Here is a 27744-nt window from a genome sequence, read left to right on the forward strand (position 1 = left end):
GAAATACCAAATGAATGGACTCTGATACACTGTTGTGAAAGGGATGCAATGCCTTACTAAGAAAACGGACAGCTGTAGCAGTTGCACAAGAACTTTCGCTTCTGCAAAGGAACTTTCCCTCCCCCTCCCCCTCCCCTCTCCCCAATCTGCTCAGGAGAGTTGGAGAAAAGCCAGAACAGACAGGGGGCATTTATTATTTCATTTTACTATAACACCACTATTTAATATTGTGAGTAGGAGAGCAAGGGATGGAAATGTTTGAAAGGCATCAACGAAAATACCTTTAGGTTCACACATTTGCACAAATATGCCAAAATTATTATTATTGGTTAAAAACAACACAAAAGCAAATTTTCTACCATTTGCTGATGTCCAATATCTGTTTTAAATATTGTATTTTTATATTCTTTGAACCCACCCTGGGATCCTATGGTAAAGAAATCCTAATAATATTACAATTGATCACTTTGCTACATTGCAGGAGCTGGCCCTGCCTTTGTGGATGAGTCACACTGAATGTGGCAATCATTTTGGCTACATGTTATTTAAATGAAACAATAAAAGTATACCCACGTTGGCAGGGCAACACAGCATTAAATATGGAACAGACGGACACAGAGTGGATGTGAAATTATAATTTCTTGTATTATTAGGAATGTATTTGTTCTGCATTTTGTAGTCATGGAGATGGGCAAAAGGTTATTGAAGAGCACTGAAGCCCTGGACCCCACTACTAAAAAGCTTGTGCAGTAATTATTACTCCTCTGACTTCTGAGAATTCAGCAACCATTGCCTGTCTGCTTTCAAGTCTATCTTTACAGCTAGAAAATCTAGCCACTTTTTAAAAATCTTTAAAGAGAAAGCAGAAGGTGCTGTGAGTGTCTGAGCAGGGGTGACATAGATGAACTATCGCAAACCCAGCTGTGCCTGAACCATGCTGGAAGCACGATTGTGCTGACTTCAGCTCTGTAAGTTGTCACACCCTCTCTCTTCCCCTTCCCCAAGACTCCCAAAACTCAACTTTCAGGCAGAGAAGGGTAATCTTCAGCTCCCCTCCTCTCTTATCTCCAAAGTCACAAGGGCCTAGCATGTAGCAGAACAAAGCACAGAGAGCACAGGGCCCTCCTCCTCAAAGGAGCGTAAGACTGCTTAGAAAACATCCGGATGATTAGGACAGTGTTTCCCAACCTTGTGCCTCCAGTTGTTTTGGGACTACAACTCCCATCATCCCTAGCTAGCAAGCCCAGTGGTCAGGAATGATGGGAGTTGTAGTCCCAAAACATCTGGAGGCACAAGGTTGGGAAACACTGGATTAGGAGACACAGAGGGAAGTGGGAGGCCCAGGTCGTCAGTTCTGGCAACTATTTTACTGCGGGCCAGCCTTGTCCGCAGGTTTTTCTGTTTGTATTCCACTTCCATGAATAAAGAAACAACTTTACTGCTCGTCTCTGAGTCTTCATGCTGACCTGTAGCTGAACCAGCCCTGGCAAGTTGTGATGGCTTGATCTACACTGATCTGAAACACGCTATAAAAACGTGATTTAAAATATAGCTCTCGATGCAGTTTTCCATTGACGGTGGATTGCTGCATTGGTGTCACATTTTTATAACGCATTTTTAATGTTATAACTCACCAATGTAGATTAGTCTACAGCTGAGTGTCCTTTCTTCTGATGAGAAGCCCCAGAACCCCCAGTATGAAATGGGTGTTCTGTGCACCCAGAGCCAGCCCAAGATATTTTGGCAAACCACAAAATAATAATAATAATAATAATAATAATAATAATAATAATAATAATAATAACAACAATTTCATTTCACTTCACATTTTATTTGTATTTCTGTATTTCTGTGCACAAGATGGTTTACCAGCTGAAGAAACAACAAAGATTGCACACTCATAACTATCTGATCCAATACAAAAATATCACAATAAAAACATAACCTAAAAATAAACAACTTAAATAAATTAATATTCAATAATTCAAGTAATATTCAGTAATCTGTATACCACCTTATACCCATAGATCTCAGGGCAGTTCACAACATAAAGTTACCAAACAACAACATCATACATACATACATACATACATATGGAGGGATGAGTGAAGAGCCAAATCGGGAATAAGGAGAGAATGAAGACCCACATCGGGATCTGCTGTCCCTGTGGATCCTGCCACCTGAGGTGGTTGCCTCACCTTGCCTAATGGGTGGGCCAGCCCTCTGTGCATATGGGTGTTTTACAAGCATTATCCAATGTGAATGCTTGCAAGGGAAGCATTTTAGGACGATGCCATCCATGCATCTATCCACCCACCCATCCATCCCATTTATATTGCTGCTCTTTGGGAAATCTGACAAATCCCTTGCCTGGGATCGCCAGAAAGCTGAAAATCACTACCGGTATCTTTTACCAGATTTTGCACGCTCTCTGCTCTCCCAGAAAATCCTCCCATTTTCACAGCCCACTGGGGCTACACTGAAATCAGATTTAAGAATAAAGGGACCTTGTGGAAGTGACAATAAATTTACCACTGATAGAACACCAGCTGTACATATTTAACTGATTATAAGGAAACAGGGAGAGAAACACAACACAATTAGGTTTCCAACCAAGTGATTTGGTGTGTTCTGGCAAATGGAAATGGAGTCAGCAGGAGAGAGATACAGAGAGAAATCTGCTTCTGAACCTACAAAGAAAAACATATATTTTTCTTCAGAAGAGACTCTTCAGACTCTGAAGTTGGTCAAACTGGGAATGAGTGTTTCTCCGAAAATAAGACACCGTCTTATATTTATTTTTCCTCAAACAAACACACTATGGCTTATTTTCAGAGGATGTCTTATATACATTGAACGCTTAAAAATCCTGCTATGGCTTATTTTATGGCTACATCTTATTTTCAGAGAAACAGGGTATGAAAGCTGTTCCTGCAGCTTTCCAGATGTTGGACTTCTCTGGATTGGTAGGTATGTCCTTCTCTTAGACTAAAAGGCCTTGGGGTTGGGTGGGATAATGTAGTAAGCTTTAACTTGAGGGCTAGTGGAGTTTAGGTAAGCCAATTTAATGAGTCGTAGTTAATTTTTAATCTTGTGTATTGTTCTTCTGAGTAGAAATAACTTTATAAATTGCCAATCCTAATCTATTTTGTTTTCCATGTGACCATTACAGTCGTACCTTGGAAGTCGAACAGCTTAGTTCCCAAATGTTTTGGCTTCTCAACACCGCAAACCCGCAAGTGATTGTTCTGGTTTGCGAACTATTTTTTAGAAGCCAAATGTCCAATGGGGCTTCTGATTGGCTGCAGGAGGTTCCTGCAGCCAATCAGAAGCCACACTTTGGTTTTTGAATGTTTTGGAAGTCAAACGGACTTCCAGAATGGATTCCGTTCGACTTGCAAGGTACAACTGTATTTGCATATCCTCTGATTATTTCTCCCATTCCCAAGATTCACCATTGTACGTCTTGTTGATTGCTGTTTGATATTATTGTCCCCATTTCTTTATGATAAAGTGAAATTTCTTTTAAAAATTGGAATATCTCAAAAACTTTGAAAAACCTCTTAATGAACAAACACAGCCTGTGAAACCTTGCACTGTTCAAATATATGAAAGGATGTCATATGGAGGAGGGAGAAAGATTGTTTTCTGCTGCTCCAGAGAAGCGGACACTGAGCAATGGATTCAAACTTCAAGAAAGAAGATTCCACCTAAACATTAGGGAGAACTTCCTGACAGTAAGAGCTGTTCGGCAGTGGAATTTGCTGCCAAGGAGTGTGGTGGAGTCTCCTTCTTTGGAGGTCTTTAAGCAGAGGCTTGACAGGCATATGTCAAGAATGCTTTGATGGTGTTTCCTGCTTGGCAGGGGGTTGGACTGGATGGCTCTTGTGGTCTCTTCCAACTCTATGATTCTATGATTCTATGCTATCTCACTCACAACTGTGAAACAGAAAGCCATTGCTGGCATAAATCAAACCCATTAAGTCTTAATGAATCCCCTTTATGTCAGGAACTACAAATATGCTTTCGCAGAAAGCAACAAAAAAGGGAGTGGAGAGCAAAAGAGATACTTCACTGCCTGCTTACTCTTTATGTTAGAACGCTACAGAGCAATCCTAGTAATGCATGGGTTTTAGATTGCTCTGAAGAAGGAAAACTTTTTCTGGAACACATTAAACATATAAACTGGGGAGGGCATTCTCTTTTTGTTTTGTTTTCTTGCATCATATCTTTTCTCAGACTGTGGCCCAATACCATGTTTTTAATTATTGTGTAGAAGAGGGAACTTCAGAACTTGCTGGAATTTCTTCCTCCTTGGAGTACAATAGTGTTGCAAGCTGTTGCTGAAATTTCTTCCTCCTCCTCTGTGTTGAATGGGGTTGCAAGGTGCTGAAATTTGACACAGCTATTAAACACGCAGCAGCTCCCCCTCTTGCATCTGACTGCCATAGCAGCCAAATTCCTACATTAGCCAACCAGATGTCTCTTGCAAGCCCAAAGCCGCAGCTCATGAGAGCTCAATGGGCCTCTCTTGCTGTTGCCAGAAGCCTGACATGCTTCAGGGCCTGATGGAATTGGGGGGGGGGCTGCAGGAGGGGAAGCTTAAATATCTAAGGATTCTGGTCCACTTCCTTGTTTACCTTTCCTTTCTCCTTTCCTTCCTTTGTGCAAATGGATAGCCCCTTATACCTGATTCCTCTCTAGTCAAACGCCTCTTTTGTTCAATTACGTTTCATGCCGCCTTGACTTTGTTCTCCGTTTTCTTCTACATCTGACAATGACACCGCTGCCTTTGTCGCCCGGCCAGCGGGAGTACAAAAGCTGACAACAATTCAGAGTCGCTCTGAAAGGACACATGCAGGTTATCTAATGCTGAATGCTCATCAGTTGCAAGTTCGCCTCCCCGGGATTTTCAAAGCCAAAAATCTACTGCAATGCAGAATCTTAGGGAAGATAAAGAAACACACTCACTCACTCACCCAAAACCCTGAAGTGGTTGCTGTTCCTAGCAAACTTCCTGAACACTCCCTTGGTAAAGCTCCGTCATACCCTAATGGTTTCTTGTTATCATAATGTAGCTTCTGTTTGGCTCAGAATTACCAGTTTCAAAGACAGGCAAGCCTCCTGAGCGATCCTAGCACCTCTCCCCCAGGGCCACCACTCCATCCACAGTCCTGCTGCACATAGAAACATGGAAATGCAAGGGACCCCGAGGATCATCTAGTCCAACCGCCTGCAGTGCAGGAATATGCAGCTGTCCCTTAGGGGGATCAAACCTGCAGCCTTGGCGTTATCAGCACCACTTTCCAACATGTTGGCCAGGACATCTGAATAACTGTAGAATGGTGAGTCATTTGCTTTCCAAGTATAGCTAAAAATAGAGAGGATTGATTAAGGAAGAGTAAGACTGCGCTAACGCTGCTGGCCCCACCTCCACACTGCCCCTGCATCGGGAAAAGGGTCAGAAGCGGATAAGTCTACTGAATACACACAGACTGGCTCCATGCGGTGAAACTCTGCACATTCAGAAGGCTTCCCCACTTCAGAGCTTCCTCCAACATATGGGCAGTATAGGGGCAAAACATGTAGTTTTATGGTGCCTTTAAAAGGCTAGGTAATAAACTTCCATGCACCAAAAGCTTAGAACCGGCTGTCTCCCACACATGGAGATTTTGCAGAGCAACCCACACAGCTTTCGCAGAACTGCACTCATGCACATGGGGTAACTGCAAATCATCCAGCGCCAAAACAATAGTAGCTCTCGCCCTCTGGTCCCGCCCCAAATCCTCGGCATCAGGCTTCGAAGGAGGTTTAGCCTCAGTATCCCAGAGAGTGTCTCTCTGTAATGTAGCTTGCATCCGCTGGGACCAAAGCAAGTAGTTGTGATTGTTCAGACACTCAAAACGGACGCACAAACGGATGAGCCATGTCTGTGTTAGTCAGCATCCAGTCGTCCTGTAGACATGGGTTTGCCGCCAATCAGCTCTTAGCATTGACTCCACAACACTCTGCCCATACCTGCCAAGTCTATCACGGAGAAATCCGGGATCGGCAGCCGCGTGGAAGTTGTGTAGACGCAACTTCCAGTGTCTCTTTGCCCATCTATGGGCACCGAAAATGGCTGGCACTGGTGCCGGAAGTAACATCTGCGCATGTCTGGAAGTGTGTAGACACAACTTCCGGTGTCGCTTTGCCCATCTATGGGCACCAGAAAAATGGCCACCAACAGGAACCAAAATAAGGGAAATTAACAGGAGAGGAGTTGGAACGGGAGACGTCTGGGAAACGGTAAGGAAAAACGGGGGTTTCCTGGGAAATACGGGGTACTTGGCAGCTACGACTCTGCCACTGATCACCACCGGCATGTCTGCACCAACTCCTTCGCAGAGTAAATCACAGCTTTGTACAAGTTACTATATACACAGACTAGATTCAAACTCTACACTCCAACCTCTCAACTCCAACATACTCCAACAATGAACTGCTGTGTCATGCTGCTTATAATGGAAATTTTTTAGCCAATCACAGCCTGTTGCTAGGCTTCCCTGTCTCCAAGCAGACTTTCTCATGTACTCTTGGTTAACTTGGCTTCTTGCCAACTCACTAATTGTCTACTTCAAAGCTGCAGTTTCTCACCTCAGTCGCCTTCTAAATCCAGCCCATGGACGGTCCAGGAATCAGCGTGTTATTATATGAGTAGAATGTGTGCTTTTATTTAAAATGCATCTCTGGGTTATTTGTGGGGCATAGGAATTCGTTCATCCCCCACCCCTTCAAAATATAGTCCCCCCCCCAAGGTCTGAGGGACAGTGGACCGGCCCCCTGATGAAAATGTTTGCTGACCTCTGGTGTAAAGCATTTTGAACAGCCAAAATTACTACTCCTATGACTACGGCTACTATGGATGTAAATAGATAGCAACTTTACACATCTGCTGCATGAATTCTTGTTTTGCCCTCTAGCAATTCTGAGGAAAACCTTCAGTATGTAATTGTCCACAGCTTGGTTAAGAAAGTTACATATGGGGATGTTTTTTGGCACTCTTACATGAACGCTCTTGTCTACTGAAAATGCTTGATGATGCCACAGCTTGTATTTGTCTCAATTAACGTTCCTGGCACTTCAGTTTTCTCCGATGAAAGCTGGCTTTGGTTTTTCCCTACAATTCATCTTTTGTTCTTTTCCCGGGGATCATCATCCTGATTTGTTGTCTGCAACAGAGGCTCCAATTAAATTCACAGGGACTTTAGCCAGTTTGTGTGTGTGTGTGTGTGTGTGTGTGTGTGAGACACACCTGTAATGAATTATATTGCTTAATTAGGAAACCCGTCACCCTATTGCAACCTATAACAAAATTCCCCCTTTGTCGCAACTGATGTTTGACATCCATTATGAACAGCCCCTTTGGAACTATGAAGAGCTCCTTTTACATCAAACAACAGCCAAATAACTGGTTTCTCCGGTGCTGAATTATTGTCTTATGCTGTTTATTGGCTTAATGGTGTTTCTGGTGTTGCATTTTAATCAAGTGTTGTGGACCACCCTGAAAACCATCAGATTGGAAGTTGGCTTATAAACATAGATAATGGTAATGATACTATTTCTGAGTCAGCTGTGGACTCTTTCAATGGGTGGGATGCTTTAATTATGTCTTTTAAAAACGTGAATGGATTTTAGATTCCCCCTCCCCCCATACTTGATAATGGTTTTTCTTTTCTTTCTTTTTTTGAGCTCTTCCTGAACTGTTTGGGAATCTCAGGCCTTCCCTGAAGAATATTCAGTGAAATGGTCTCCCCATTTTCTGCATTCATGAATTTTGGGTACAACTGCATATCCTTTAATATTGTTGATGGAAGCTTTCCTCCTTAGTCCATTCCTTCCTTCATCTACCAATGTGAATTAGAGGTTCATTCATTCATTATGTGAATAATATCCACAAGGATATTTGACCAAATCCACTCCTCCCCAATTGTGCCACTCATAAACTGAATGGATAATTTTGGAAGGCTATATTTTAAACACCTGGCTTGTCGGATATCCAAGAATCACTGTTGTTGCCACGAAACTGTAGTTCTTTATAAGTGTCAAGCTTTTCAGATCTGGAGCCCATGTTTAACCCCAAGCTCCAATGGGGAATCCACTTATCGTTGGTTGCCATAAGTGCCTGCTACTCTCTCGCTTTAACAACTATTATTTTTGGTGTTTTTTTCTTTTCTTCCCTCCTTTCTCCTCCTCTTAAAAAAAATCTAAGCAACACCACCACAAAAGAAAATGTTTGCAGTGCCACTGTCATGACCCACCTACCAGTTGAAAGTCAACAGCTTACGGGGTTTTTCACAGACAACGCTAAGGATACATTTCTCATGAATAAAATCTGTGCAGGACTGGAAGTGGAAGAGTCATTGTAAAATCAAGTATTCATTCTAGTCCAGGGGCAGCCAACACAGTGCTCTGCTCTGATGTTATTAGACTTCCATAATCTCTGACCATCGGCCATGCTGACTGGGGCTGATGGGAATTGGAATGTCTAGAAGGCACCCCATTGGCTATCCCAGTTCTAGTCAATCAGACATGCTGCACAGCTGGGGAGAAACCCAAGAAACTCATGGCAGAGTTGGTCTCTGGTGAAATTTGTTGCCCTGATAGTGTTAGTTCTGCAGCACAGTCCATTTCCTCTTAGCATCCATGGTGGGATCTTTTCTGTTCCTGCTCTTGGCCATTGCATCTGTCTTCCTTGGCATGTCAATTACTTTCCTGTCGTAGGGGAGGAAAAGTGATTTCCTTTCCAGCAACAGTTTTAAACAAAGTAGAACAGCTTAAAGTGAAAATAAGCAAAGGGCAGCATGGGGCAGGGTAGGGGCTAATGAAGGCATACTATGTCAAACAGACCCAGTGGGTCAATAGGGGCAACAGCACTGAAAAATAAATACACAGATTTTTTTTTGTATGCAATTTTGCCCAATGTAACATTTCTGCAGAGCAACTTCCTCTAAGATAATGCATTTTCTCACACACTTTCCCCCAGTTTGTGCATGTTTGCACACATTACTTGGCTGGAGAATTACATTGCAAAGTTGACAGAAGTGGGAGTTTAAAAGGGTAGCTATGTAGCGCTGTGGCCAAACCACTGAGCCTCTTTGGCTTGCTGATCAGAAGGTCGGTGGTTTGAATCCCCACGGCAGGGTGAGCTCCCGTTGCTCGGTCCCAGCTCCTGCCAACCTAGGAGTACGAAAGTATGCCAAAAAGTGCAAGTAGATAAATATGTACCGCTCTGGTGGGAAGTTAAACGGCGCTTCCGTGCGCTGCTCTGGTATCAGTGTTCCATTGTGCCAGAAGCGGCTTAGTCATGCTGACCACATGACCCGAAAAAACTGTCTGCGGACAAACGCCGGCTCCCTTGGCCTGTAAAGCGAGATGAGTGCTGCAACCCTGGAGTTGTCTGTGACTGGACTTAACTGTCAGGGGTCCTATACCTTTACCTTTTATGTTCCAGTTTGTGTATTGGTTTAGGAAGTAAGAATGCTAACTGAATTGAAATTACCCCTCATCCCTAAAGATAAGGCTTCCCCACCCTAAAGGAAGGTGGATAGTAAGGTAAAGGTAAAGGGACCTCTGACTGTTAGGTCCAGTCGCGGACGACTCTGGGGTTGCAACGCTCATCTAGCTTTACTGGCCGAGGGAGCCGGCGTACAGCTTCCGGGTCATGTGGCCAGCATGACTAAGCCGCTTCTGGCGAACCAGAGCAGCGCACGGAAATGCCGTTTACCTTCCCGCTGGAGCGGTACCTATTTATCTATTTGCACTTTGACATGCTTTTGAACTGCTAGGTGGGCAGGAGCAGGGACCAAGCAATGGGAGCTCACCCCATCATGGGGATTCGAACCACTGACCTTCTGATTCGAAAGCCCTAGGCTCTGTGGTTGAAACCACAGCGCCACCCGTGTCCCTTGGATAGTAGCAGAAGTCAACAGAGGCTGGTCCATGGGGCACCACCAACCCAACCTGCTTATCCTTTTTAACTTACAACCAATCCAGGGTTGAAGCCAGCCTTCATTTGAGCGGGGGTAGGGATTTTATTTTTATTTTTTTTAGCTTTCCCTCTTTGAACCATTGTGCCATTTTTAGGGGCATCCCTACATCGACCAGGCTCTCCATTTCCTGGCTTTTCAAAAGGCTGATATTTTAAAAGAAGACCAACCAAATCGCTCCCCTTGAGCACTAATTGTTATTTCAATTTACGACTGCTGCGAGGCAAACGGTGTCATAGGCATAACAGTAATTTATTCTGGCTATTCCGGAAAGAGCAGCAGCACACAACTCATTAACTGATTGCCACATTTGTGCAATAGTGAGAAATCCTTATAGATTAGAAACATCAATACCCAGCCCTAGCTGCAGGACTTACTTCAAGTGCCCAGAGGTAGCTTAGTTAAAGCATGCAATTAAGCTGTCAGAAGTGGCATTGGAGCTGTGGTTATCCGTTGAACGGAAAGATCTGTGGTTTGTTTGCTAGTCTGATAGCCTGGTGCACATTGTGGGGATGGGGGTGGGGGTGTGAATGAGTGAGAGACGGACAGACAGACAGAGAGACAGAGAATGTGTGCATGTGACAGAGCAAGAGCAAGCCGTGACACAGAGAAGGATGAGGGGGAAATTTAAAAGTTAAATGATATAAAAATTGTAGCTACTACTCCCTCTAGTGCCAATCTCATTTAAGGATGCTTTTGAGGTCCAGATGTGCAAAACGTTTTGCATAACAGGAGCAGGTTGAGCAGATGCCTTTCTATAATCTCAGATCTGGAGATTATTTAAATATCTGAAAGGCCACAATGTCCTCCATGGGCAAAAGAGAGAGAGATTTAGGTGTGAGTAGTACCACCCACTTACATGCAGTTGCTACAAAGAGAGAAGGGAAGAAAGAGCTGAATTCAGCTATCTCCTTTTCTGAGTCAAATTATCGAAATTAATGGATCCAAGTTATTCACATCACTTAACTTCAAGAAGTCTACTCTGCGTAGGACTGACACTCGATATAACTCAAAGTCTCCACTTCTGGGCACTGGTGATGCAAATTGCACCGTGCATGGAAACAATGGTGAATGGGAGTCAGATCTGTTTTTTTTATACACCTATATTAATTATGCATTTTAGGTTGTTTTATCTTTGTTTTTTATGTTTATTTTGTGAGCTGCTTTGCTTTTATTTATTAATGTTTATTTTTGTGAGCTGCTTTGCTTTTATTTTATTTTTATTTTTTTGAAAGAAAGAGGGCCTGGTAAAAATGAAGATGAAAAAGTAAGAATAATGTAACATGAAAAGACGTCCATAAAAGGAGGTGGGGACTTAGGCTGAATTGTGTTTCAGGGTTCCAGTTATGTCTGGCTCATACATTACATATTCTCCCAATATTCACCTACAAATAGAGTTATCTGCTAAGGTCCTTTCTGATTCCCACCTGCCTTATCTATCATGCCATTTCTTTTCACCAGTCTCGCTCCTGGGTCTTTTACAGCACCCTGCTCCTTGAAACTAAGCACCTCCACCATGCCAGGAAAAGAACTTTTGTCTCTTAAATTCCTGCTATTAAATCAGGCCGCTATTAAAGGCACACGAGCTGGACTAGTTTAAAGCATGACAGCTCTGAACTACTGTTCTGTCTCTGAAATCCTCTGTAAAACAGAAGACATCCTGCCAGCAGTTTAGCATCCGGTTGTAAACATGGCCATGACTCCTTTGCCTTGGAACGAGGAAGCAACTACTTTATATTGAATTACAGTGAATTTTAAAGAGGTCATGTCTAAGATGAGCACTACTATTTCTACTGGTAACATCCAAGATAATTTAGCAAGAGCCAGAGACTCGGTTTAACAGAGGACAGACACTCCCACCTCGCGATCCATTTCCATATGTGGTAGGCATACAGATGTCATTTATCACCTGTTCTCTTGTTATCTAATGACTGATCTCATGATCGGGGAGGGGTTTACAGCCCTATCCAGTGGAGAGATTTAAATCTTTCCACCCAACCCACAGTTGTGTTTACATTGCATCTACATTAGCTCCCAGTATGCTTCTGAGCACAATTCAAAGTGTTGGTGCTGACCTTTAAAGCCCTAAACCAGGCACCCCCAAACTGCGGCCCTCCAGGTGTTTTGGCCTACAACTCCCATGATCCCTAGCTAGCAGGACCAGTGGTCAGGGAAGATGGGAATTGTAGTCCAAAACATCTGGAGGGCCGAAGTTTGGGGATGCCTGCCCTAAATGGCCTCTGCCCGGTATACCTGAAGGGGCGTCTCCATCCCCTTCATTCAGCCTGGACACTGAGGTTAAACCTCTGAGGGCCTTCTAGCAGTTCCCTCACAGCGAGAAGTGAAGTTACAGGGAACCAGGCAGAGGGCCTTCTCGGTAGTGGCACCCACCCTGTGGAACACCCTCCTACCAGATGTCAAGGAAATACACAACTTTTAGAAGGCAGCCCTATATAGGGAGGTTTTTTTAATGTTTGATGTCTTGCTGTCTTTTAATTTGTTGGAAGCTGCCTGACATGACTGGGGTAACCCAATTGGAAGGGTGGCATATAAATTATTATTATTATTATTATTATTATTATTATTATTATTATTATTATTATTATTATTTTCTTTCTTTCTTTCTTTCTTTCTTTCTTTCTTTCTTTCTTTCTTTCTTTCTTTCTTTCTTTTTGCCTGGGTAGGTAGGCAGATCAAGCCCCTGAGGTGAGGTTAGCTACCCCTGCACTAGAGATGGGAAGTGAATGGAACCTGAAAATTGACAACTCTGGTACATACACCAAAATGATTTTTTAAATAGAAAAAAAACGATGCCTCCAAAATCTCCCCGACTCATAACCGGGTCAGTTTCCAGAAAAATAGTGACTTCAGAGGTAAATAGGGCACTTGGCGAACCAGTAGATAGGAATTGCTGAGATCGTGACTTCAGTAAGTTCATCTTGTCCCTTCCTGCCCCCAGGAACACCCTCAAGACTAATTTAGAAACACTAAATATTTTATAATACCTCTCTGCTCTTGGCGATTTCTCAGCCCCCTCCCCGCACCCTCGACTCTCAGGTCCTTAAAAGGTTTCCACAGATGTTGCTGGCGGCTGAGTCAGGCTATAAGTAAGAAGGTCAGTCAGGTCTCCAAGTGGTTATGTAAAGGCGATGTCAATGGGGTTACACAAGGAGCACTTCATTCATCCTCTCCCAGCGTCTCTGATGCAGCTATAGTGATGCAGGGTTTTGCTACCTGCCTATTTTCTCAGTCATTGTGTGCTTCTGTCTTGACCTTCAACATTGTCCTGCACATCCATTTCTAAGCGAGGAAAAGTTCAGAAAAGCCAGACCGTCTGAATTCCACGAGCTGCAGAGACTTAATAGTTCTGTGATGGAGACTAATGGGAGTCTCTCTGGCGATACTTCTGATACTCTGTATTTCTGACTGGATGGCAGGGGAGACCTTTCCTGTATTACTTAAGTTCTTCTTCGTCCAACTTTGCCTGGAGAAAGGTGAAGATGACAAATGAAACTGGGCAGCCAAAGGTGACGAGGGAGCCGGAAAGAAAATCACTGCCCCCCACCCAAAAAACCCTCCTAGGAATATTTTTGGAATTCAGTGTGCTGCTGACTGGTCTTGTTATAGCCACAAGTACTGTAACCATTTAAGCCTCAGCCTAGATAATGAGGGATTAGGAGGAAGAATGCTGGAGGAATTCCATATGCACAAATTCTTATAGAAAAGCAAACGGATGTGCAGTTCTCGGGCTAACATGTGGATCAGAACTTAGCAGTTCAACAGATTTTGCTTGCCTTTAGGACTGTTTTGGCACTGTCCAGGGCAGTTTAAGCAGGCAGGCAGCCTATTCTTCACACCCCAAGCTAGCCAGCTACCCTCAGGCAGGGGCTGCTGTCCCACTGGCAATGTTAAAATAAAATTCAGCTGCTAGTTCAGTTGCTTCTGCGTCTGAAATGGGGGAGGCACCATCTTCTGTTTCTCTTCAGCTGGCAAAATGTATTGGGCCGGCCTAATATGTGGGGAATATGAGGAAATTTGTCTGCTTCTTAAAGGTACGGTAAGGTGCAGTAATAGAGATAACTGCCAAGTGATGTTGTGCTTGCTTTTGCTGCATCCTTAGTTACTGATCAGTTTTTGTTGCTATGGAATGATGACCTTCTTCCTCCTCCGTTGCTGCAGTGTGTTATCACAACTCTGTTTCCCATTGCACCACTGCCATCACTAATCCAATATCAATCATAAATTGGAATACCACTGCCCATTGAAATCAATGGACTGACATCACCAAGGATTATTAAATGTATTTCTACCTCACCTTTTCATTTAAAAGACTTTGCTATAAACAAAAACAAACCCTCAAGCACAACAACGCAATAGCACACTGAAATAAGAAAAATGCCTCAAAAATAACTGCAAATATTATTATTTTTCCTAAACAGCACTAACCATACTTGAAACAGAAATCTGAACTTAAGGTCTAAAAATGACAGAGAGAAAAATACAAGCAGTTCCTTAAAAGACTTGGTCTAGCCAAAACATTATGTTGTTTGTGGGGTACTGGGTCCCCCACTAACTGCCATCAGCTGTGAATTTTATTAGTAATACTTTACCCAATTGTGCTGGGGGGAGCCTTACTACTCTATGAGGTTTCCAACTTTACACACAAGTTAGATGGCATGGCAAGAAACACACACAATACCCCATATTTGCATTAATGTTAATGACCAAGCAAGAATGTGGTAGGAGACCTTGCTTTGTGCTAAGTCAATTGTCCTATTCCTCCAGTGTTTGTAGATGAAATTTTCCTTGGTGTAGAGAAATGTTACTAAAAAGAGGTGAAGGGGAGGGGGCTTCTTTAAAAAGAGGAATATTTCTAAAGAAGCAAAAAGCTGGTAGCAGACCACTTTGTGTCCTGTTTGATCATGGCAATGCTTCCAAGTATTCTCCAGTCGCAATGCATTATGCTTCTACTCTCATTCTTTCACACGTGTGAAATGACTGGGACACCGTGCAGCCCTGACTGCTTAAAAAATGAGCTGTTGTGCTTAGTTATTGACCTCTGTTGAGAGTAATGCTGGTAGCTATTGTGCCTATTGTGGGAGCATGACCTTAACAGGAAGCAGGAGGGAAATATTGTTTCAGGTAAGGATGGGAAGGGCTTATGCATGTGGAAGAAAATGCAATTTCAGGTACAAAATCTATGGACACTGGGCAGAGAGGCGAAGTACATATGCCTGTGAGTGTCAGAGGTTGGCCGACCTTCACATTTTTATTGGAAATCAGCAGACAAATATTTGAATGGAAGACTTGGCAGCCTCCAGGCTATCATTCTTTTGTAGGAGGGGCTCAAATGCATGCCGGAATTTTAAGTTTGCACAATGAAAACGGGCACAACAAATTTACTTTTGAAAAAAGACGTTTTGCAGTCAGGAATGTTACAGGGAAAAGCACTGAATAGCACGGGGGGGGGGGGGGAGGAGAGTGGATGGTTAATGGGAAGATGAATGCTGCCCAAGCAAATCATTATGTTGTATAACCTCTGCACAAACTAATTAGTGCAATTGTTCAATAAAGAATGGACATAGTATATAGTCTATGTAAGTTCTGTACAGAAGCACTGTATTGCAGCCAATAATTTTTTTTTGGGGGGGGGAGGCGGCACGGATGTATGCGATGTCATGCACCCAGTGTGTTTGTGTGATGTCATGCGTACGGCATTGCATCATCGGGAGGAGGCTGGACGCAGCACGGTGTGGCTTCTTCTCTCGCTCTCAGAAGGAGCTGGCCACTGAACTGCACCACACTCAGCTCCACGCTTGGCCTCCTCCGCCCCCCTCAACTTTGAGGGGGCCCAGTCCCCTGCCAGCAGATATTGAGGGGGCCGAAGATACCTCTGCCCCTAGGAATTGGCACACCTGCTTTGTGTAAGGGGAACAGCCTGTTCAAGGCCCAGATACCCCACAAAAAAGGCATTATACAAGAGCACAAGTGTCACTACAGTTTGAGAAGAAGAACAAGCCACGGAGCATCACTTTATGTGTTATATAGGTCAGATTGTCATGCCATGTGTTATATAGTCCAACGAGGTGTTGTCTTACACCTTCCGCACTTATAGTAACACGTTGTACATAAAGAGTTAAGGTGCTGCTGCCAGGAATGTCGTGAAGTAAGTGAACAACATAAGAAGCTGATCTCTGGAAACCTACATGCCCAGTCATTCAATCTAATCCAAAACTTTTCTTACCACTGCACTTCATCTGCTTACCATATTTTCCCGTCTATAAGGTGCCCCCATGTATAAGATGCCCCCTATTTTGGGGGACTCAAATTTAAGAAAATGGGGGAAGATGACACAGAGTTGTTGAGCTTTTATGGGGGGGATTACCCAGGGCTGTTGAGCTTTTTTAGGGGGGATCGCTCACCCACACGCGTCACATAATCCACCTCCCACCTGTCTCAATGCCGGCAGAAGTTGCCAATTGCCCGCCCAACTGCCGGAGTGTCAACCAATCAACACCACCCATTGATGAAGCAACCAATAACACGCACAATAGCTGCTGACAGCCTTGGCAGCAACCAACCAAACGTTCACCCTATGCACTACCCATGTGTAAGACGACCCCCTACTTTTTAGCATGATTTTTAAAGAAAAAGACATAGTCTTATACACGGAAAAGTACAGTAATTCCTGCCTGGCATGAATCTGTTAAAGGGCAACTCTACCTGTGTAATATAGTTAAGTGTGTTTCTTGCACATGCCTTTTCTTTTCAACAATGCACAGCACAGATTTTTTTTGTGTGTGTTTTTTGGAAAGCTTGCCAATTTACATCCAGAAATGAAAGCCAACATGCTAAAGCAAGGGTTGCCTACTTTTTTGGGACGTGGGGGCATATTTTCAAACTCACCTGTCATGATCAGCACAACCAAGGGAAGGGGAACCCTCTGGGCACCAAAGAAGGCCTCCGTGGGTGCTGTGTTGGTACAGTAACACGCAGTTAAGAACTATGGCCAATATCTGCTGGCATAAAGGGTGTTCTGTCTTCCTGCCTTTTAAAAAGGCAGGGCATATTTGTGACATACTAACAGCAGTTTACCATAATTTTTCAGCACTTGATATATAGACAGCACCAGCTCCATAGCTATGGTTTGAATGGCCTGTCTGAATAATGCAGTTTTTAAAAGAAATCTGAAAGAAAGCAGGGGTGGGTGGGTGTGAAACTTGGTATCAAGGGAAAGGACAGTAGCCTAGTCTAGTTTTCAATATACAGGGAGATTCCCCCCCCCATAGAATACTGAAACAATACTATACAACAGCTGTAATTTGAAGCAGTTGAGGCCTGGAACAGCTTTACCGTGCGATGTCAATTCTTTACGAAGGGGGTTTGCGCAACTTAAACTCCATAATGACAAAAAGCCATCATTATTCCAATTCACAGACAGGGTTTAATGATTCCAGTGTATTGCTCAACTTTTATGCTTCAGGTTCTTATATAATCCCAATACTGACAGAATGGTACAGCAGCACAGCAAGTTTGGTATTTGCTATGGAAACAGATATCCCCCCCCCCCATCACACTAATCAGAGAAAAAGTCTCCTGGTGTGTTTGGCAGTACTTTCACCACCAAAAATGGTGCATAATCCAATGCAAAGTGTTTTATATAATGAAGTGGGAATGATGTTGGGGGAGGAAAGAGAGGTGCTTTTTTCTATATATAAAAAGGAATTATTTTTGGTACTTTTTCAAAGGCTTAGTGTTCTCTGCTTAATGTATCTGTAATAAACTCAGATTAAAATTTTCTATTTCCGTTTTTTCTTCTTTCAGCTTTCTTGCTGCTAAAAACTCAATTAACAAGAAAACCGATGTAGGAAATTGATGCTGCATTGAGTAGAATAAATTTTTTCTTCCATTTCACCTTTGGCCTGATTAGTGCATCTCAGCAAGCCTTCAATTGCACAGGAATCTATATAGCTTATTTGTTCACAAAAAACCCACAAAAACAAACAAACAAACAAGGGTTGCCAGCTATTCCACCTTGCAGGGCTCCTCATCCATAAATAACGAAAAGGAACGATGCAACAGTTGGACTTTTCCTGGGAAACAATTGCAGTAATGGGGACAGCCTTTACTCTGCTGAATTTCAGCTCATCACCAAAGGAATTCAAGACACCCAGAAAACAAAGTTTACCTGAAAAGTTACTGGGGAAGTAATTTGTGTGTTTTTATTCTTATTAAGACTACATTTGCCATTTGCATGAGCGAGGACTCTCTTTTCTCAGACAGGGCTTTGATCTCAAATGCAAGTGCCTGGTATAAGCCTTTCATTGTAAGGTCTAATGAAATTAATGAGCTTCGCTTCCAAGTAAATGTGCTCAGAATTAGGTTAGGTCTTCCTTATATCCCCCCCCCCCGGGTGTATTGGATTGTGCTATTTGACAAGGAGATTAGACAATGTGTAACGCAGATAATTTGCTCATAGAAACGGATAGCAATAAATAACAGTAGCTGTTGTTGTCTGAAGCCTTTTGTTCAAAGGCAGCTTTTAAAAATGGCCATTGTGGAGCCTGATGGGTGCAAGACAAGGCTTCTGTGTGCATTTTCCCAGATAGATTGCATGAATCACATGCACAAATGAGTGCTACTAAGGCAGCTTTTCTTCTATGTCGAACAAGAAAAGCTTTTGAGAGGCATTTTACATCATTTAAAATGGGTGGCTTTCCGCTGTGTCTTTTTGTGTGCCTTAAAAACAACAACAGAAACCATGGGCAGCCCTTTCACATTGGGACCACACACTGGTATTCCAGGTGGGTAGCGGTTGCGGCCCGGAATGGCTCCCCTTCGTCAAGGCACAGATGAAACAATTTCACTGCGCCCAGCAGTTGGAGCCCTGCTCAGCCAGCTGCAAGGGCTACTACTGTTGCGTGTCAAGACTCCGAGGCCTCCCCCTTATGTTGAATAAGAACATGTGGACACCATATTTTAGGTTAATTGGCAAAATTTAGGCCACAACTTTATTGGTTATAGAATGTGAGCGGTGTTGGCTTAGGCATTGGAATTGAACCGACTATATCTGACTCCTGCCCGCCTGCAGGAAGTCTCACAAGGGTTAACCACCAGCAGGGGGAGCCTATTGATGCACATCAACTCAGAGCTCCCCCCCCCCCGGTCACCGGAAGGTCGTGCCATGGCCCTAGCCTCCACTCAGGCTTCGGAGAGGAACCACGACTCCCGGATTCCTTTATACAGGCATGGCCAAACTTGGCCCTCCAGCTGTTTTGGGACTACAACTCCCATCATCCCTAGCTAACAGGACCGGTGGTCAGGGATGATGGGAATTGTAGTCCCCAAACAGCTGGTGGGCCAAGTTTGGCCATGCCTGCTTTAACAGAATACCCTTTAGTATGGAGGGGCAGGTGATGGCCACACCTCCCATCCCCCCAAACAAGGTTTTACCAATGCCTAACCGCCACTCGAGCCGAAGGCTCGCCGCCAATACCCTCACACCTGCAAGTATGACACTGAACCTGGAGTACTGAATGAAATCTAGTCCTATCTCTTACACCCTTGTTGGATATCCAAATATGTTTGAATCAAGCAAACAGCAGCTGACCAGGATTTTTCTTGAACACACCCCTTCAATGGTCACAATCAAGACTGGGCATCTCGGGTAGCTGTTGCTGCTGCTTCTCGACACAAGTGCAAACTATGCATTCAATGTCAAGTGTTGTTTGGTCCCAAGACACTCCAGAAATTCTTCTTCCATTCTCACCAGCTTCATCTGCCTACAATGTGGTTCTATCAGGAATCACAAGGCCATGAGAAATGCCCTCACTTTTTATGAATAGCTCCAGGACAGTGGGAGCAGATGGATGAAGTACACAAGGGCATTGGCTGGTAACCCTAGCAAAGGAAGCTCTTCATGGCATACAAATAATGCAGGTGTAATTATGTACAGTATTCTTGGGGAAATGGAAACATTACATTGCTGTGAATATAAAGAGGGAGAAATTCTGGGCATGGTTTCAACTGCAAAAAGGTGTTTGGTTCTCTAAGGATTTGCTGAAGAGAGTTTATACAAGAATGTGACAACATTTTGCATGTAGAAATATGGGGAAACAAAAAACAAAATGTGTTGTGCCACAAATGCTTCCCTATTTGGAAGCAGAAACAGGAGCAAAGAACTATAAATTTCATAGCATCATTTCATACTTGTCTTTCTAGTTGTGGAACACATGTTTTGCATCATAAAGCCCTACGGTTCAGCTTCCTATTTTAGGGATCTAAGGTGACAAGGCTGGGAAAGAAGGTTCATGTTTGAAATCTTAGAACAACATTGAGGAGCTCATGATCTTTCAGATGTTGCTAAGAGTACAGATCCCATCATCCCTGACTCTTTGCTATTCTAGTCTAGACGACACTTGGGGTCCCTTCCAACTCTATGATTCTATGAATTCAATTGGACTTATTCGCATGAGAGTGGGTATTCGACTGCAGCACCTGGGATTTTAAGATATATAATTTATAATTATTTGCTTGATTTATCACCATTGCCTTGCTAGCTCCTGAATTTTTGAGAATAAACATTGCATATACTAGTAGCACATCTGATTTCATTTTCTTGAATTGCATATTTCTGACAATAATTTCTCAGCTTGGCAACTGTTATCCATGATCTCTGCAATGAACCTGATGCCTTCTTCCTTGACAAACAACAGGACAGACATTTGTAAAGGTTTTCTTTTCTTAAAGAAACCCCAGACATAATTACTGTAGCTCAGGGGAATGACCTAATTAACTTTCTGTGAATGCCTCTCATTAAGATAGCAATTAGCAAATTCTTCTCTTTCAAGCCTTTATTGTTTTTGCAATGCAAATCCAAAAACAAAACAGTGAGAACTAGAGTCACCAATCATGGCAGACAGCACACAAGCAAAACACAAGTGCGGCTGCGGGGTTATTTAGACTCGCTCTCAAAATTAACAAGAAATGGAACTGTGGTCAAATATTGCAACTTCAGAATTTCCTGATCTTCTGGCAGCAATATCAAAATCCCTGTCATGCTTTTCAGGCAATAATCAAGAGGTGGTCATGACTGCCGCACTACACCATTCCCGCAATATCAGCAGCTCTCAAAATAAATGCCCATTTTCATTGCCCAAACAGCTGCACTTGTGTTCATTTGCAACTGTTTTGCAACAGAGTCTGTGTTATTTAGCTGTTGCAGAATAAGGATCAAAGTTTCCACAGACAGAAAACAAACCTCTTGAAGACGTTGGGTGATATAGTTTGGGGGGGGGGGCAGGAGACTTGGTCCAGGAAAATATCTCTGCATCCCTCCTCCTCCGGGGAGTGACCTGAGCTGTAGCTTTGTAGGGTCGAGGAAGAAGCTTGGCTTGTCACTACCTTCTGTGAAGTCTCATTCTTTCAGGTTAGAGGGGGTCCTGTAGCTGTTATTCCTTCGCTCACGTTTGGCATTGACCTTACGGTGGTGAGATAGGAGTCCACCCTCATTTGTTTCTCTGCTTTACTGGATTTATGAGCCCCAGTATCATTACTGGGCCTGATCCGGATTCTTTTCTTGCCTCTGGATGACATAACAGAGTCTGTGATATCAGATGAGAGCTGCAAATGCCCAAGAAGAATAAAGTGACCTATGTTCATGCATAATGCTAAGCCATGGCTTAACCTCGAGTTGCCCCCAGATGATCAAACAGGCCATGGCTTGTTTCTCCAAAGTGTGTTTTGTGTTCCAGCTACTCTTGCTTCATGCCTTTGTCATTTGGTGGGTGTCAGTGGTGAGGTCGGCAAACAAGCCATGGTTAAGAAAGGGTACAGAGTTAACACATAATGCTACACCGTTGTAAAAACCAAGGTTTGTAAACTGACAACAAACCGTGACTTCAGACCAGGGCCGTCTCTAGGCATGCCTCTCAGCTGTTCAGCGGCTTCAGGCCACTCTCCAGAGGCGCACGGGCCTGGGGCCGCCTCCGCCGTGCGCAGGGGCGTCACAATAGGGGCGGGCAGCGCCCCCTGGCCCAAGGCTGGCCCTATGGCCAGGCTGGGTTGTGCAGGGCTCTGCCCCTCCAGGCGGCAGCCGCGCTGCCCACTGTACCCGCCCACCCGCCCCCGCGCTGGGAAACGGGGCGGGGCGGGGGTGCCGTAGGGATCTGTCGCACCACGGCACCAGGGTGCCAGGTATGCTTAAGACGGCCCTGCTTCAGACTGTGGTTTGTTGACAGTAAGCAAACCATAGTTAAACTGCTGGGCAGAGTTCAAACACACCAGTGCAAGGAGATAAATAGGTACAGTGGTACCTCTACTTACGAATAACTCTACTTACGAATGTTTCTACTTACGAATGGAGCTCCGTCCGCCATCTTTGATGCTGTTTAGATAGGATTTTTTCTACTTACGAATTTTTAGATAGGGTTGCTTTGAATTACGAATTTTTTCTCCCAATGCATTCCTATGGGATTCGACTTACAATTTTTTTTCTACTTACAAATGTGCGTTCGGAACGCATTAAATTCGTAAGTAGAGGTACCACTGTACTGTTGTGGCAGGAAGGTAAACGACGTTTCCATGTGCTCTGGTTTCTGTCACAGTGTTCCATTGCACCAGAAGCGATTTAGTCCTGCTGGCCACATGACCCGGAAAGCTGTCTGTGGACAAATGCCGGCTCCCTCGGCCTGAAAGTGAAATGAGCGCTGCAACCTCACAATCACCTTTGACTGGGGTCCAGGGGTCCTTTACCTTTACCTTACCTTACACCTTGTGCTAAACCATGGCTTGCTGTGATATGTGACTCAGTCCAATGTGTACACAGCTTTAAAGCTAAAAGATTCATGATTTTATGTGCCCTAAATTGGATCCACACATGCCACAGAATCGAATTTTCCTAAGATGACAGAATAGTGGGCAACTTGACACCTCAGACGAGCATTCAAAACAAATACATCACCCCTGAAATCCTACAAGTAAAGAACTAGAATGGTGGAGAAAAGACTATATGATGGACATTATTTTGATTGTGGCAGGTCTTTTTTTGCATATAGGGTATGTGGTTTTGTGCAGGGATTTAGAAATTGTACCTCCCAGTTGCAGTCTTACATGGGACCTACAAAATATAAGGCAAATTCAGCTGGTGAAAGTTCCAGGAATCATTTTACAGGTGATGGGAAGTTTTTGCATTTTTCAACAGGAAGAGATTAATAGTCTAAAGTTACATTTATAAGATGTGCTTGACATGACATTTACATCTGTCTCATCCCTTAAAACTAAAAACGTTATTTACAGCCCTTTCCATTCTTCAACAATGGCACCCAGAGCTTCCTATCTGAAAATATCCTAAGATATAATTATGTGGAGACATCAGCTGTCTTGCAAAGGAAATATGTAAGAGATGATAAGAAGTGAGTTTTGTACAAAATTCAAAAAAGTCTATTAAAAAGAAGGCGAAAGCAACACACAACACTTGTTTTAACTCTCGACAAAGGTTTGTTGTCTGCGTTTTAGACAAATAGTATCTCTTTCACCTTCTTGCATTATAGTCACGGAAACAAAATGAATGGATTAATAAAAACAGCAGGGAATCTATTTTTGCCTTCGGATTGCTCATATGTTGTCATAATGCATTAAAAATTTATGGATGGATGAGTTATCTGCTGTAGGCCTTATTCAACCTTGCAAGAAGCTGCTCTACCCAGACTCAATAGGAGAGAAAGCTTTAGGTAACCAGAAATAAAGATGAGAGGCCACTGTAACATTCCACTAATTTGACACCACCCAGAGTCATTGGCAGAAAGCTGAGAGCAATTTGCTGAGGAGGACTAGAATGACCGTTCCCCACATAAAGGGGAGGCGCATTTTGCGCGGTCGCGCGCCGCCCCCTGGGATCCCTGAGGCAGCCCTGGAAGTTTGGAAGCAGGCACTGCCTACCTGGGCTGGATACTGGTGTTCTCCGCCCACTCAGTTAGCCATCCAATCCAGCTCAGGGAGGCGTGCCGGGGGGATTGACCAGGTAGGAACAGGTAACCTTACCTTGCACACGGTGGAAGTTGAGCCATTCTTGAGAAGCAGCCAACGGATTCAGAGCTTTCCCACCCTCCACTCCCTATATTAATACTTGCATTACAGGTTATTTCCTTCCACAGGCATACGTACACGCACGCAGGCGCTGCTACGACAAGGCTGCTGTTGAAGGGCCGGAAAGGAATTTCCCTGCATTGGCAGGCTTCGCCTTTCCCGTAGCAATTCGTCACAACTTGGCGGATGCAGGCCTTGGGCGGAATCCTTTAGTCATTTACATTAATGGGCGGGGCGTGGGGGCGGTGACCCCCCGCCCCACTGCGGCGGCGATGACAGGGTTCCTGTAAATGGGGCAAAAGGGGGGGCATTGACCATACACATAGGCCGTCATTGCCCTCCCCCTCCAGTGGCTGCGATCGAGGGGGGTGGGCTATCTGCTTGAACATATGTTCTCCCAACCCCCACACATGCTGGACAACCCTGAAAATTACCCCACCCCCAGCTGGGGGCTGGGAGGGATATACGCCCAATGCCTGAGCCAAGGTCTCCCTACATCTGAACTCTTAATAAAGTTGTGGCCAATTATAATTCCATCAAACGTGGTCTTGTGCCATTATTCCGCTCGGGGGCTGCCTGGGGTTTTGGGGGACTCCGCCTGACTGCGCAATAGTCAGCGGCTGAAACGTCAAGAAAGAAGTATAGTTCAGTGGGCAACCACAAACTCTGTATGCAGAATCTCACAGGTTTGTTCTTGGGATGCTCAAGGATTTTGTTCAGTCCACCTTTCAAGAAGAGAAGAAGAGAAGAGTTTGGATTTGATATCCCGCTTTATCACTACCCGAAGGAGTCTCAAAGCGGCTAACATTCTCCTTTCCCTTCCTCCCCCACAACAAACACTCTGTGAGGTGAGTGGGGCTGAGAGACTTCAGAGAAGTGTGACTAGCCCAAGGTCACCCAGCAGCTGCATGTGGAGGAGCGGAGACACAAACCCGGTTCCCCAGATTACGAGTCTACCGCTCTTAACCACTACACCACACTGGCTCTCAGTGAACTATCCTGATTTCAAAGTGGACTATCCTGATTCACACTTCCAGGACTAAATACATGGTTCAGAATACAGTTACCCTTTGGTTTTCACACTTTTTCTGAATTTTGAGATGCATTGCTTATTAGGGCTGAGCCTAAATGGGTCTACTTGGAAGGATATGGACATTGACCAAGGTGGGTTGAGACAGCCATGGATAGCTACAGATCAGGTTGGATAGCCCAGAATGGCTTATTAAAAAGTTGCTGTTGGACTGTGAAGAGTACCCTGAACTGCCCACCGCTTGACAAAGCCCCTTTCCAAATTTATATCTATCACATATCTAATTGATGCCAATCTTTGAGCAGTTTGTTTCTAAAGTGTGGCAGCTGCTAGTAGAGGCTGCCTCTTTGGAACGTCTCTTCTCCATATCTCAGCCCAGGTTTATGTGACTATCTCAGGTCATTCATTTGTTTTTATTCCTTAAACAAATATTAAAGGTAAAGGTAAAGGGGCCCCTGACCATTAGGTCCAGTCGTGACCGACTCTGGGGTTGCGCGCTCATCTCGCATTATTGGCCGAGGGAGCCGGCGTATAGCTTCCAGGTCATGTGGCCAGCATGACAAAGCCGCTTCTGGCAAACCAGAGCAGCACATGGAAACGCCGTTTACCTTCCCGCTGTAGCGGTTCCTATTTATCTACTTGCATTTTGACATGCTTTCGAACTGCTAGGTTGGCAGGAGCTGGGACCAAGCAACAGGAGCTCACCCCGTCACAGGGATTCGAACCGCCGACCTTCTGATCAGCAAGCCCTAGGCTCAGTGGTTTAACCACAGCGCCACCTGGGTCCCTAAACAAATATTAATCCTGTACTAATTTATCTGGGAATAAGTCCCTTTCAACTCAGTGGGGCTTAGTTCTGAGTAGACACAGACTGCTGTGTTTGTTTTAAAGAAAAACAGTAGTACTAGATTTCTGCCCTTCCTATTATTTTGTTCTTCTAAGCAAACTATTTATCTTGGTACCAGATAGATAGATAGATAGATAGATAGATGATAGATAGATAGATTGATAGATATCACCTTCATATAGATGGAAAGACCTGTAAATGTCAGCAAGGTGAGAGCTTATAAAACAAGTGACTGCTGATTCCTATAACTCTATAATTCATGAAAATATTTCTAACATTCATCCATATTTCAAAAAAGCACCAGCAGGTTTTCTTTCAGCTCCAATGACAGCTTGTCTCACTGTGATTTACTTTGGATGCTGTCTGTTCATTATTCCATATCTTTCCCCCATATTATCCTCTAGACTTACTATTTCCCTCACATATCCATCTTCTATGATTTACATCAGGATGAGGCCAGCGATCACTGAGACCAAAAGGGATAAAATGTCTGAGCACAAGGGATTGCATTGGGAATTGAGTGGCTGTGTCGTCAATAGGGCTGGGTCATGGCTAAATCGTGCCCATTTATCCAGTCTTGAAGTCTGTGTTCCTCTGCTCAGAGCCCCTGAGATGGAAGTCAGAGAAGCTGGAAGCTCAGCAGATAGGAGCTACTGCCTTATTGCCAAAGCAAAAGGAGAAGTCCAGGTTCCTAGAATTTCACATAAAGGTACCCCTGATCGTTAGGTCCAGTCGCAGACGACTCTGGGGTTGCACGCTCATCTCGCTCTATAGGCCGAGGGAGCTGGTGTTTGTCCGCAGACAGCTTGGGCAGTGGGTTGGACTAGATGACCCTTGTGGTCCCTTCCAACTCTATGATTCTCTGATTCTATGAACTTTGTAACAGGAAGGGCAGCAGTGGAGCAGAATGCCTTCATAGGTGGCGGTCTCTCATTCCCTGGAGGTTTTTAGGCTGAATTGACAGCCTAAGTCAATTCAGCCTAAGAGAAGACGTAGTTTTGCCCTGTACTGAGCAGAGGGTTGGACTGATCAGCTTTCTCTAATCTGGTGCCCTCTGGATATTTTGGACTACATTTCGTATCAACTCTGACCACTGGCCATGCTGGCTGGAGCTGATGGGAATTGGAGTCCCTATATTAGGGAATAAAAATTGCCTTCTACAGTAGTTTGATATCATACACATTCTGCAAAAGTTTTATGTCTCACTGGTTAAAGCATTTTGGCTACAGAGATTTAGTATACTAGATGTTGAGGACATGAAGAAAAGTATATTTACAAAAGCACATTGATTTCTTATACCATAAAAAGGCAATTTAGAAAGCTCTTTCCTTTGTACTTGGTAAATCCCTCCATGCAGAATGAAAAGAAATAGAAGAATAGTTTGAAAAATCAAAGGTGAATGGATTTAGTGATGACAAATAGCAAGGGGGGGGGGAAGTGAAGATGCTGACAATTGTTGGAAATGGGATCATGGCTGTAAATAAAACACCACTCTTGTTTGTTTGATCAATCAAGGACAGTTTTCTTTAATTAAAAATGCTGCGCTACAATCTTCAAAAGAAAACTGGAGGGATAACCTACATGCAGAAGAATACAGAGAGAAGGATCTCAGCAAGTGCTTGTTGAAATGAACAGCTATAGATAATACAGCACATTGTAGGTTTATCAATCAGTTTTCAGGGGCAATGCAACTTATTTTAACCCTACGAATCTAAGTACCTCCTACATTATCTCCTAGACTTATTGACTTTGTG

Source organism: Zootoca vivipara, chromosome Z1 (assembly GCF_965207765.1).
Source record: "Zootoca vivipara chromosome Z1, rZooViv2.hap1.1, whole genome shotgun sequence".
In the NCBI taxonomy this organism is placed as follows: Eukaryota; Metazoa; Chordata; class Lepidosauria; order Squamata; family Lacertidae; genus Zootoca; species Zootoca vivipara.